This window comes from Cryptomeria japonica, chromosome 1, assembly GCF_030272615.1.
Source record: "Cryptomeria japonica chromosome 1, Sugi_1.0, whole genome shotgun sequence".
Lineage (NCBI taxonomy): Eukaryota > Viridiplantae > Streptophyta > Pinopsida > Cupressales > Cupressaceae > Cryptomeria > Cryptomeria japonica.
In genome coordinates, this window is record NC_081405.1 from 614406057 (window position 1) to 614419648 (window position 13592).

Below are 13592 nucleotides of genomic sequence, written 5' to 3' on the forward strand. Positions count from 1 at the left end.
ATCAAGCCTAGGAATATCTCTCTGAAAGATATCTCCAGAAGAACTGGATGAACTTGAACTATTAGTCACCATAGGATCTCCATCAAGTGGTTAAGCTTTTTGTAGAGAGGACCAAAGCTCTGATACCAATTGTTAGATAGTTCAAATAATTGGAAGACAACTGAGAGGGAGGGGGGTGAATCAGTTGTCACAAATTATCAGAACCATTAGCAATTAAAATTATAATACCAAAACCTAAAACATTAATATCAAAATAGTAGTTAAACCAATTAAGCATAAACAATAATCACAGAATAAATAGCATCCACATGACATCAAGATTTTTATGTGGAAAAACTGGTAAAGGGAAAAACCACAGTGGGAAGCCTACCCACAGTTAGATAATACTTCTGTAGTAAGTATGTGAATTAAAATTTAGGGGCCTACACTTTCAGGAAGGCCATCAACCTAGCGTATTGCTCATCACAAAAGGAGTCTCACTGACTACATAGAAATCCAGAGTACAATCCGGAGAAGTGTTGAACTGCAAAAGATAACATCTCCTATGTCTGAGTATAGTTCCAGTTAAGCTCAATACCAGAGGACTAAATCCTCTTACATAAACCCAATTCAATCTCCAATGATCGACCAAATCCTCTTCTTGAGTGATATTACATTATTCACACATTACATTCCTTGACCATGACCTCTAACATAACCATGATGATCTACAATGAAATCTTACATCTATATATACAAACCCTCAACCATAAACAATTAGGTCCACCACTAGATAGTAAACCAATTACATAATTACAAACCATGTCGGCCTTAGACCAAACAAATAATATCCAACACATAAGACATCTCAGAAACACATCAAGAGGTCCAATCCACACGTTACATTAAAGCCGGTCCATAACCTAGATCAACTGGGACCCAATATAGGTCCACATGCTACAAAAATGATCTCCATCTGCCAAGTCTTGAACATGATCACCAACAACATCCTAAAACTCCACCAGAAGTTGCACCAATACAACTTATGTAATTCATCAAAGATCTTCATTAAAATCTCTACCAATGAAACCCTCGCCGAAACCAGAAACCAAGCTTCTAAGCAAATAAGATAGCATTCGATTAATAGACCAAAACTAACTTACTGAATATGAGCATGAGTATCATGAACATGCCAATTCTATTACCAAATCATACCGGAGCCTACCAGATCATGTCAAATCTAAATTAACCAAAAACCACTCAACCTACCAGGACTAGAAGGGTGCTAGTAAAGCATCCAAACAACTACTGTTGGCATCAATGACAAAACATCAATGCAACACATAATCAATTCCACCAAATGGCCAATAGAATGGGTAGAGGAGGCATCCGATGAAGAGTCAGAAGGGAATGAGGAGAAGGAGTTCTTGAGATGTTGCAACATTTGATCACACATATGGATGCCTTAGAAAGGGCATAGAGAAGAGGAACCCTTGATGATGATGTCAATGATAATGAAAAGGAAGAAAAAGTATAGGAAGAGAATGAGGAAGCACATGATTAACCTGAAAGGTTTAAGGAAAGGTTATTGAGGATAGTATTGAATGTGGGTTGCAAACCCAAGATATAGGTTCTTACATATTTAGGAAGTCTCAATGGTGAAGATCTTATTGATTGGATCAATGACTTGGATAAGTGCTTTGACTATGAGGGAGTGACATATGAAAGAAGAGTTAAATTTCCTTGCACTAAATTGAAGGGCCACACAACTATGTGGTGGGATTTTGTCCAATCTAAGAGAAGAAGGAAGAATAAAAAATGATTAACTCATGGGATCAAATGGTTGCAAAATTGAAGGCCAAGTTCCTTCTCGAAGACTATCAAACAAATATTTTCAAGAGATTGCAGAATTTGAAACAAAAAGACATGATAGTCAAAGATTACACCGAAGAATTTAATAAGTTGGTGATTTGGTCTGGCCATAGTGAGGAAGATATGGAGAAAATAGCAAGATATATGAATGGTTTGAAGTATAGTTTTCAAGATGAATTAAGTCTTGCATCCCCTAGAAGCTTTGAAGAGGATTATTGTTGGCCATTTGGTGGAATTTATTATGTGTTGCATTGGTGTTTTGTCATTAATGCCAACACTGTTGTTTGGATACTTTACCAGCACCCTTTTGGTCTTGGTAGGTTGAGTGGTTTCTGGTTGATTTGGATCCAGCATGATTCGGTAGGCTTCAGTATAGTTTGGTTATTAAATTGGATTATTCATGATACTCATGCTAATATTCAGTAAGTTTGTTTTGGTCTGGTGATCAGATGATATCCTATTTGCCTAGAAGCTTGGCTTCTGGTTCCGGTGAGGGTTTCACCATTAGAGCTTTTGATAAAGATCTTTAATGAATTGCATAAGTGGTTTTGGTGTAGCTTCTGGTAGATTTTCATGATGCTAATGGTGATCATGTTCGAGACTTGGTGGATGGAGATTATTGTTGTAGCATGTGGACCTATACTGGGTCTCGGTTGATCTAGCTTATGGATCGACTTTTATGTAACATGTAGATTGGACCTCTTGATGTGTTTCTGAGATGTCTTATGTGTTGGGTATTATTTGTTTGGTCTAAGGATGACATGGTTTGTAATTATGTAATTGGTTTATTATCTGGTGGCCAACCTAATTTTTTATGGTTGAGGGTTTGTATATATAAATGTAAGATCTCATTGTAGATCATCATGGGAATGGGAAATGGATATGTAATGTGCAAACAATGTAATATCATTCAGGCAGAGGATTTGGTCAATCATTGGAGATCGAATTGGGTTTATGTAAGAGGATTTAGTCCTTAGGTATTGAGCTTAACTGGAACTATACTCAGGCATACGAGATGCTATCTTTAATAGTTCAACACTTCTTCGGATTGTAGTCTGGATTTATCTGAAGTCAGTGAGGCTCCTTTTGTGATCAATAGTGTGCTCTAGGCTGTTGGCCTTCCTGCAAGTGCAATCCCCTAAATTATAATTCACTTAATTACTGCAGAAGTATTATCTGGTTGTGGGTAGGCTTCCCACCATGGTTTTTCCCTTTACCGGGTTTTCCACGTATAAATCCCGGTGTAATGTGGATGGATTTATTTTTTGATTATTGTTTAAGCTTAATTGGTTTAACGACTATTCTGGTATTAATGTTTTAGATTCTAATATTAAAGTTTTAATTGCTAATGGTTCTGGTAATCTATGACAACTGATTCACCCCCCCTCTCAGTTGTTTTCTGGTTATTTGAGTTGTCTAACAATTGGTATTAGAGCTTTGGTCCTCTCTATAGAAAGCTTAACCGCTCAAGGAAGATCTTATGGCAACTAACAATTCAAGTTCATCTAGTTCATTTGGAGCTATCTTTCCGAGAGATATTCCTAGGCTTGATGGAACAAATTACACAATATGGAAGATTCAGATGGAGGCTCATCTGAGATATCTTGGCAAGGAAATTTGGGAGATCACACAGAATGGTGTCACACCTTATAATCCAACATCTAGCAATCCTCCTTTGACAAACCTAGATATGGAGCTTGAGAATGATTGTAGAGAAAGATAAGCCCTCTTGTGTGCACTTTGTGATCAACAAACAATGGGATTAACTAAAAAATCATCTGGAAAGGCTATATGGGATAATTTGGAGACTCTTAACGAAGGTGACCCTACAACGAAAATTTCTAAACTTGATGGTTACCGAGTGAGATATGAAAACTTGAAGATGGAAGAAGATGAAAGGATTACTGCATCCATGAAAAGGGTAAATGAGATTGTTATGGGAATTCAATGTTGTGGTGGAACTCTGAGCGAAGATGAAATTGTTTCTAAATTTTTGAGAGCCCTACCATGGACTTACAAAATGAAGGCTACTGCTATTAATGAATTGATAACAATGGCTAATACATTTGTCAACATAGATATCTTGGTTGGGAAACCATCTTGGTTGGGAAACCATCTTATTTTGAGCTTGAAGAATTTGGACCTTATGGAGCTATGAAGATTGAACTACTTTTCATGCATCTACATCTGCAATTGGTAAGCAAGATTGGAAAGATTTATATGCAAAGGAATTGGAAGATATGAAGAGAGAAGATGATGAGTTTGAGAAACTTGAAGCACCATTTTCTAGAAGAGTACCTAAAGGACCGATAGGAAGTAAGTATGAAGGAATAACACCTTTTAAATGTTTTGCATGTAATAAGACTGGCCATTTTGCATTTCGACATCTTGAAAGGAATTTAAGATTTGAAGAAAGAGTTAGAAGATCATTTAAGCCTAACCCTGGATATCAGAACAAGTATAAGTACAAGAAAAACATAGATAAATCATGCTACATAGTAGATGAGGAAGGCATTACTGATTTTGATGATGAACCAATAGAAGACTCTGCTAGTGGTTTTGAAAATGGGAAGGAAAGGGTGTTCTTGGCTATCAAGGAAGATGTTCCAACATTGAAAGAGAATGTAGCCGAAGAGAAGGCACTTGTTGCTAAAATTGAAGACAAGGATGAATGGGTAATTGACAGTGGTTTTTCACATGATATGACTGGAGATAAAGAGAAGTCTCTATCTTTGCAAGAATTTGATGGCAGTCTAATTAGATTTGGAGATGACAAAGCATGTATGATCAAAGGAAAAGGAACTATATCATTAGATGGTAAAAACAATACTGGCAATGTTTTTAATGTTGAAGGTTTAAGGCATAATCTTTTGAGTGTAGGACAATTAGTGGCTAAGGGATTTCAATTATAGTTCAAGGATGGAAAATGCAAAATTATTAACAGATCTAGTTTGGAGATTGCAACTGGTACACAGATAAAAGGTAATATATTTTATTTGAATTCCAGTGAGAAGAAATGTTTGATTACATAGATTGATGAGAGTTGGTTGTGGCATAAAAGGCTATGTCATATGGATTTTGATTGCATTGTAAAGACCAGTTCAACTAAGGCAGTTAGGGATATACCTAAGATTATGAAGCCCTATAATCTAGTATGTAAAGAATGTTAAATGGGTAAATAGGTCAGAACCCCTTTGAGGAGTATACAAGATAAATCAAATGATGTTCTTGATCTTATTCATATTGATTTGTATGGCCCTACTAGACTTAAAAGTTTTCAAGGTGATAAATATTTCATGCTAATCATTGATGACTATTCTAGAATGATGTTGGTTACTTTTCTAAAGGAAAAATTTGAAGAATTTGAAAAGTTTAAAATCTTTAAAGCTAAAGTGGAAACCGAGACAGGGTTGAAGATTAAATGTTTGAGATCAGATCATGGTGGAGAATTCATATACAGTGAGTTTAATAACTTTTGTGAGAAGCATGGTATAAGAAGACAATTTTTTGCTCCCCAGACACCTTAGTAAAATGGAGTTGTGGAAATGAAGAACATAACTATCTTGGTTGCTGCTAGAACAATGATGATGGAAGCTAGTCTACCTCATATCTACTAGAGAGAAGCAGTGAGCACAATGGTTTATACATTCAACAGAGAACATATCAAAGGAGAAACTAGTAAGACACCTTATGAATTATGGTTTGACAATACACCTACAGTTAAGTATTTCAAAATTTTTGGTAGTAAATGTAATATTAGGAGAGATGATATCATTAGAAAATTTGATCCTAGATATGATGAAGGCATATTTCTTGGTTATTCTAATGAAAGCAAAGCATATAGATGTTATAACAAGAGATTGCAAAGAATTGTGGAGAGTGCTAATGTCAAAGTAAATGAGATGAACATAACTCAAATCAGAGTTTATGAGAAGGAACTAGTAGTGGAAATGATTTTATCTGAACTGGTAGTACCTTTCCCAGAACAAAGCGTTGAACCAGTTACTCTAGGAGTATTAAAAAATTCTATAGTGATTGAAGAACATGGAAGAGGAACAAAGAGTCAGAGGAATCCTAGGTATGTGAGATTGAATCATTTAGAAGACCAGATTATTGGAGATAAGAGCACTAGAGTAAAGACAAAAAGACGACTATCAACTATTGAGGTATGTTTAATTTCACAAGTTTAACCGGTATCAGTAATTGAGGCATGTAAAGATGAATATTGGTTGAAAGCTATGGAAGAAGAATTAGATCAGATTGAGAAAAATAACACATGGACTTTGGTTCCTCGAGCTAAAAATAAAAAATGTTATTGGAGCTAAATGGGGTTTTAGAAATAAATTGAATGAGGATGGTCAAGTTATAAGGATTAAGGCTAGATTGGTTTGTAAAGGATATTGTCAGAAGGAAGGAATTGATTATGGAGAGACTTTTGCACCTGTAGCTAGGATTGAAGCTGTAAGATTATATCTTGCCTATGCTACTTATAAAAACTTTAAGGTTTATCAGATGGATTTTAAATGTGCATTTTTGAATGGGGATCTTGATGAAGAAGTTTATATTGAGCAACTAGATGGTTTTTTACTAACAGATGATACAAACATGGTTTGTAGGTTAAGGAAAGCTTTATATGGATTGAAACAAGAACCTAGAGCTTGGTATGCAAGGTTGGATAAATATCTTTTAAAGCTTGGTTTTACTAAGGTTAATGCTGATAGTAATTTATATTACAAAAATCACTGATGATGATATACTGATTATTGAAGTATTTGTTGATGAAATTATTTTTGAAAGTGAAGATAAGTAGTGCATAGAATTTTCTAAGAATATGGAGAAAGGATTTGAGATGTCTATGATTGGTGAGATGAAAATTTTCTTAGGTTTGCAAATTACTTAGATTGACACAGGTATTTTTATCTGTCAAACTAAGAATGCTAAGGAATTGTTGAAGAAATTTGGTATGAGAGATTCTAAAATGGTAAGTACTCCTATGGTTAGAAGTGAGAAATTGACAATAAAAGATGTTTCTACATAGATAAATCCTACAAGATACAAATCTATGATTGGAGGTCTGCTTTATTTGACTCAGACTAGGCCTACCATAATGATTGTTGTTTGTATTGTTTGAAGATTTCACAGTGATCTTAGAGAAAAACATGAGATTGCGGTGAAAATAATACTCGCAAGGTACATCAAAATATGGTTTGTGGTACCCTAAGGATGATGACTTTACTTTATGTGCATATACAAATGCTGACTAGGATGGAGATGTTGATGACCAAAAAAGCACTTTCTATGGAGCTTTCTTTCTTGGAAAGAAGTTGGTTTCATGGATCAACAAGAAACAATCATGTACTTCTTTATCTACTACTGAAGCTAAGTATGTTGCTGCTACTACTAACTGTACACAAGTTTTATAGATGAAGCAAATGTTGAAGGATATAAAGGTGGATTGTGATGCATTGATAGTTATTCACTGTGATAACTCTGCTACTATTGTTATATCAAAGAATCTGGTATTTTAGTCTAAGACAAAGCCCATATCTATCAAGTACAATGTTTTGAAGGAAAAGGTAAAAGCAAATGAAGATAGATTGGTTTATCTGAACACTAAAGAGAAGATTACAAATATTTTCACTAAACCTTTGCCCAAGGAATCATTTGAGTACCTGAGAGATAGATTGGGAGTTTTTGCCCCTCTGGTAGAGACTTGATTGATGCGGTTTGGCATCAGTCCAATATGCATTATCAAAGATACTATTCATTTCGGCATTGATGTGGGGATGCTACTACTTAGGGGGAGTAGTCAGCTTTGTGATTTAGTAGTTAATATTTTTGTTTTGATATTTTTGTTAGATTTCTGGCATTGATGTCAAAGAGGGAGTGATATTGATGTAAAAAAGAAAAAGAAAAAGGGAGAGATTCAGAGCTTTACAAAGATATTATTCACAGGGGTAGTTTGGTCTTTATTTCAGAGTTGTATGTGGGAGATTGTTGGTTGTCTTCCATTGGGGGAGACTTGTTTGGAATTTCTTGGTACTTAGATTTTTTTCACATCTAGTGTTGCCATCAATGCCAAAGGGGGAGGTTGTTGGCCATTTGGTGGAATCGATTATGTGTTGCATTGATGTTTTATCATTGATGCCAACACTAGTTGTTTGGATGCTTTATTGACACCCTTCTAGTCCCGATAGGTTGAGTGGTTTCTGGTTGATTTGGATCCGTCATGATCCGGTAGGCTCTGGTATAGTTTGGTTATGGAATTGGCTTATTCATGATACCAATGCTCATATTAAGTAAGTTGGTTTTGGTCTGGTGATCAGATGCTATCTTGTTTTCTTAGAAGCTTGGCTTCTGGTTTCGACAAGGGTTTCAGTGACAGAGATTTTGATAAGGATGTTTGATGAATTGCATAAGTGGTGTTGGTGCAGATTATGGTAGAGTTTCAGGATGTTGATGGTGATCATGTTAGAGACTTGGCGAATGGAGATCATTGTTGTAGCATGTGGACCTATACTAGGTCTTGGTTGATCTAGGTTATGTATCAACTTTTATGTAATGTGTGGATTGGACCTCTCGATGTGTTTCTGGGATGTCTTATGTGTTGGGTCTTATTTGTTTGGTCTAAGGCCGACATGGTTTGTAATTATGTAATTGGTTTATTATCTGTTGGCTGACCTAATTGTTTATGGTTGAGGGTTTATATATATAGATGTAAGATCTCATTGTAGATCATCATGGGATTGGGAAATGGATATGTAATGTGTGAATAATGTAATTATTACAAGTGTGGTTGCTGTTGTACCAAAAGATCGACCTTTTAATGATCGATACAACCACTAGACTTATAGAATTCATAGGAGGTGATTAAGCCATGTCACAAACCCAAGCGCTGCGCTGCACAACACAAGGAGACCAAGGGCACAAACTTTGCAACAATCCCGCCCTAAGCACAAGTGAGGGGTTTGAACCTATGACCAAGCTCTTATACCACTTGTTACAAGTGTGGTTGTCATTGCACCAAAAGATCGACTTGTTAATGCCTAATACAACCACTAGACTTATAGAATCCACAGGAGGAGGTTAAGCCATGTCACAAACCCAAGCGTTATGCTGCACAACACAAGGAGACCAAGGGCAGACACCTTGCAATAGTAATATCATTCAAGCAGAGGATTTGGTCGATCATTGGAGATCGAATTGGGTTTATGTAAGAGGATTTAGTCCTCCGGTATTGAGCTTAACTAGAACTGTACTCAAGCATAGGAGATGCTATCTTTTGCAGTTCAACACTTCTTTGGATTGTAGTCTGGATTTCTATGTAGTCAAGGAGGTTCCTTTTATGATGAGCAATGTGCTCTAGGCTATTGGCCTTCCCGCAAGTGTATGCCCCTCAATTGTAATTCACATACTTACTGCATAAGTATTATCTGACTGTGGGTAGGCTTCCCACCGTGGTTTTTCCCTTTACTGGATTTTCCATGTATAAATATTGGTTTCATGTGGATGGTATTTATTCCGTGATTATTATTTATGCTTAATTGGTTTAATTTCTATTATGGTATTAATGTTTTGGGTTCCAGTATTAAATTTTTAATTGCTAATGGTTTTGTTAATCTATGACAACTGAGTCACCTCCCCTCTCAGTTGTCTTCTGATTATTTGAATTGTCTAACACTTATCAACTTTCCTTAAAGGCAGAGGAGAAATTGCAGCGAAAGAAAAGTCAGCAAGAGAAGAGGAGGGGCATAGGTTTTAGAGGAAGGGGATAATAATTTGGTAGAGGGAAACAAAACCATCTAGGAGAAGAGGCTGGAAGTAGTAGTGGGACAACCAACAATGATAGAGGAGGTTACCAAAACAAAGGTGGGAGATCCTATGGAAGAGATGGTTCACAAGGTAGAGGAAGATGGTTTGCTGGAAAATGCTTCAAGTACAACCAAATTGGGCACAAGAGTTGGGAATCTTCTGAGTCCTCTCAAGGAGGACATATGAAGTTTGAAAGGAGTAATCAGATTGTTCATGCTGATCAACAAAGTGTGGGGTCATTTGTTCACCATAAAGAGGAGTCAAAATCCAAAGAATCTTTGTTACTTAAGAGGATATTGTTGAAGCCCCAAAAAGAAAACCAAGAACCCGTTCAAAGGAGAGCCTTATTCAGAACCAAGAGTAAGTCCAAAGGTAAATGTTGTAGATTGGTTATTGATAGTGGTAGTATGGATAATATTGTTACAACAAAGATGGTACATAAGTTAGACCTTAAAATAATCAAGCATCCATCTCCATATAAGGTGTCATGGTTGAAGAAAGGGTATCAATTGTTAGTAAATGAGTAGGTCTATGTTGATTTTGAGATTACAGGTTATAAAGATAATGTGTTATGTGATGTGATGCCCATAGATGTGTGCCATGTAATGCTTGGAAGACCGTGGCAATTTGATAGGAAAATAGTGCACAATACAAGGGAGAACACCTATACAATTGAGAAAGATGGAGTGAAACATACCTTGATGCCTATGAAAGAGAAAGAAGCAGACAAAAATAGTAAGGTAATGTTTGTAAGTTGTAAGAAACTCATACATGATATGAAGAATGAGGAAGTCAGATTTGCTTTGGTTCTTAAACCTAGGCATATGTTTACTACTACAAAACTTGATGATTTAACTCCTGAAGTGAAAGGTATTTTGAATGAACATTTAGATATTTTTGCATCTAATTTTCCTAGTGAGTTGTCACCTATGAGAAGCATTTCCATCATATGGATTTGATTCCATGAGCTAGACTTCCCAACAAGGTAGCCTATAGGTTGACAACTATGAAAAATGAAGAGATAAGAAAGCAAGTGGAGGACCTTTTGAAGAAGGGATTGATAAGGGAAAGCCTAAGTCCTTGTGCTATTCTCATAGTTCTTGTGCCAAAGAATGGTGGGGAATGGCATGCATGCACTAGTTCAAGGGCTATTAATAAGATTACTATAAGATATAGGTTTCCCATTCCTAGAATTGAAGACTTAATGGATTGTTTAAGTGGTTTTATGTTTTTTTATAAGATAGTCTGGAAAAGTGGCTACCACCAAATAAGAATCAGACTGGATGATGAATGGAAGACAACCTTTAAGACTAGTGATGGTTTGTATTAATGACTGGTTATGCCTATTGGATTTTATAATTCACCCAACACTTTTATGAGACTATTGAATGAGGTTTTGAAACCATCCTTGGTAAATTTGTGATTGTATATTTGAAAGACATTTTGATGTTTAATAGGTCTAAAGAAGAACATCTAGAGCATTTGAGACATGTATTGAGGAGGCTACATGAGAAGTTGTAGATAAATCTCAAGAAGTGTGTCTTTTTGCAGATCAAATTGATCTACTTGGGATTTGTGGTGTCCAAGGATGGACTAAAGATGGACAAGGAAAAATTTTAAGCCATAATTGACTGGTCCACATAAAAAAGTGTAATGGAGGTAAGGAGTTTTCATGGGTTAGCAAGTTTTTATAGGAAATTTATAAGGAAATTCAGTCATGTTGTTGCTCCTATTATTGAGACTATTAAGGGGAACAAGAGACATTTTGAATGGACTAGAAAGGCTGAAGAAAGTTTTAAATTTCTCAAATAAAAGGTAAGTGAGCATCCCATTCTTGCTTTTCCTGAATTTGACAAAGAGTTTTAAGTGGAGTGTGATGCTAGTGGGTTGGCTATTGGGGCAGTCTTAAGTCAAGAAGATAAACCCGTAGCATATTTTAGTGAGAAATTAAATGAGGCCAAAAGAAAGTATTATTCTTATGATTTGGAATTTTATGCTTTGGTTTAGTCCTTAATGAAAATGAGACATTATTTGCTTCCAAAAGAATTCATTGTGTACATAGATAATCATGCTCTACAATATATAAACAACCAACATAAGTTGAGTCAAAGACATGCCAAGTGGGTTGAGTATCTCCAAAATTTTAACTTTGTTTTGAAACATAAAAGTGGACAATGAATAAATTTTCCGATGCTTAGAGTACGAAGAATTTGCTGTTATTTTAAAATACACGCTAACAATGTGGGTTTTTAAAATTTGAAAGGATTGTATGTAGAGGATGTAGATTTTATAGAGACATTTGAAGCTTGCAATGATCCAATTGCTAGAACACTAATACATTTGGCCTAAAATTCCCATGAAGGTTTCCGATGGAGAAGGCATATTGTGACCAAATTTGATTTTTTTTGAAAAAATGTCCGCATTCGTCAGAATTCTGACGATAATTCAACATTTTGTTTTGATGGAGAAGGAATTGGCAATGAAATTTGTGTTTTTTTGAAAAGTGCCTACGTTCATTGAAATTCTGACGACCACAGACATTACTTAAAAAACAAACAAAAAAATGAGTCATTTGATAAACATTAATCCCGCCTCTTCGTCCCGTCGACCTCTTCCATATTCATAAAAAAAATGGGCATTACAAGGAGGGAAACCATTCTGGATTGTGGTGCCACCAAGATCCAGTTGAAGAAAAAAGGTAAGGTAATCAACCAATTCATTCGTAAGATATTTTCTTGATGAAAAAATTGTTATGTTTGTGATAATGTGTCGAATTCACTTTATGTAGTGATGAAATTGTTTGAATTTAACATAGGAGGTTGCATTTGTGTTGGTTGATGATCAAGTTTTATCTTTATTATAATGAATTTTCCTACTCATAATTTTTTTTCCCTAGCTCATATTCAGTCTGGTAGAAAAAGAGATAAATAAGATTGATTTGGATGGTTGATCAAATAAAATGATCAATTATCCTCTTTATAGGCATAACCTCTTAGGGTAGACCCTAATTATGATGAGTTAATGATGAATAGTTAGTACCAAACCGGTACTGAGAGGGGGGGGGGTGAATTAGTACAGGCAAAAACACTTTCCCTGAATCGGTTTGACTGTAAACACAACACTTGACTGGCAAGCAATAACACCGGTCTAAATCAGATTACTACCAGCAAAACACAGTGAGAATGTGAAAGACATAAACCGGTAACCCTTAGCTTTCCATGCAATCTAATACCTCATTTCCACTTTAGCCTTATGCAAAAACAAGTAATCTATCATCAGAAATATAATGACTGCTAGTTCAACATGTTTTACCACTTTGACATAAAACACTAAACCATCACATGAAAGATATCACACATGACATACTGATTTTTAATGTGGAAACCCAACTGGGAAAAACCACGGTGGGGATGAATACCCACAAGCTGTTCTTGAACTCTTTTGAAGTCTGCTCTGTTAAGAGCCTAGTCTAGTTAGAGACTTTTACAATAGGTTTTGCTAGAAACTGATCCTGCTAGGGACCACCCGGTTAAGGGATGGATAAATACCCGGTTAAAGATTAGAACCCTGTTAAAGGTTACCTCGCAAGAGGATTTGAAGAACTCATTGAGTTGAGTCACCCTGTTAAAGGATTTATACAAAAGCCTGTTAAAGCTACCCAGTTAAGAGATTTTCCAACTGCTGAAATGGTTAGAAGTCAACAGGTTGTGCACTGATCTGATAACAACACTTAATGCCAAGGTAGATCCACTTTAGCTCCTCCTCTTCTGCAATCACACTCAACAGGTATCATCACACTTCTCCAGTCTAGCAAGAATCAAGTATCTCTTCACTTGGATACACACATAACATTTTCCAACAACTTCAAAATAAAAAACATCATCGACTTTATAGGAAATAGATAGGTTGGTATCATAAACCCTAAACCC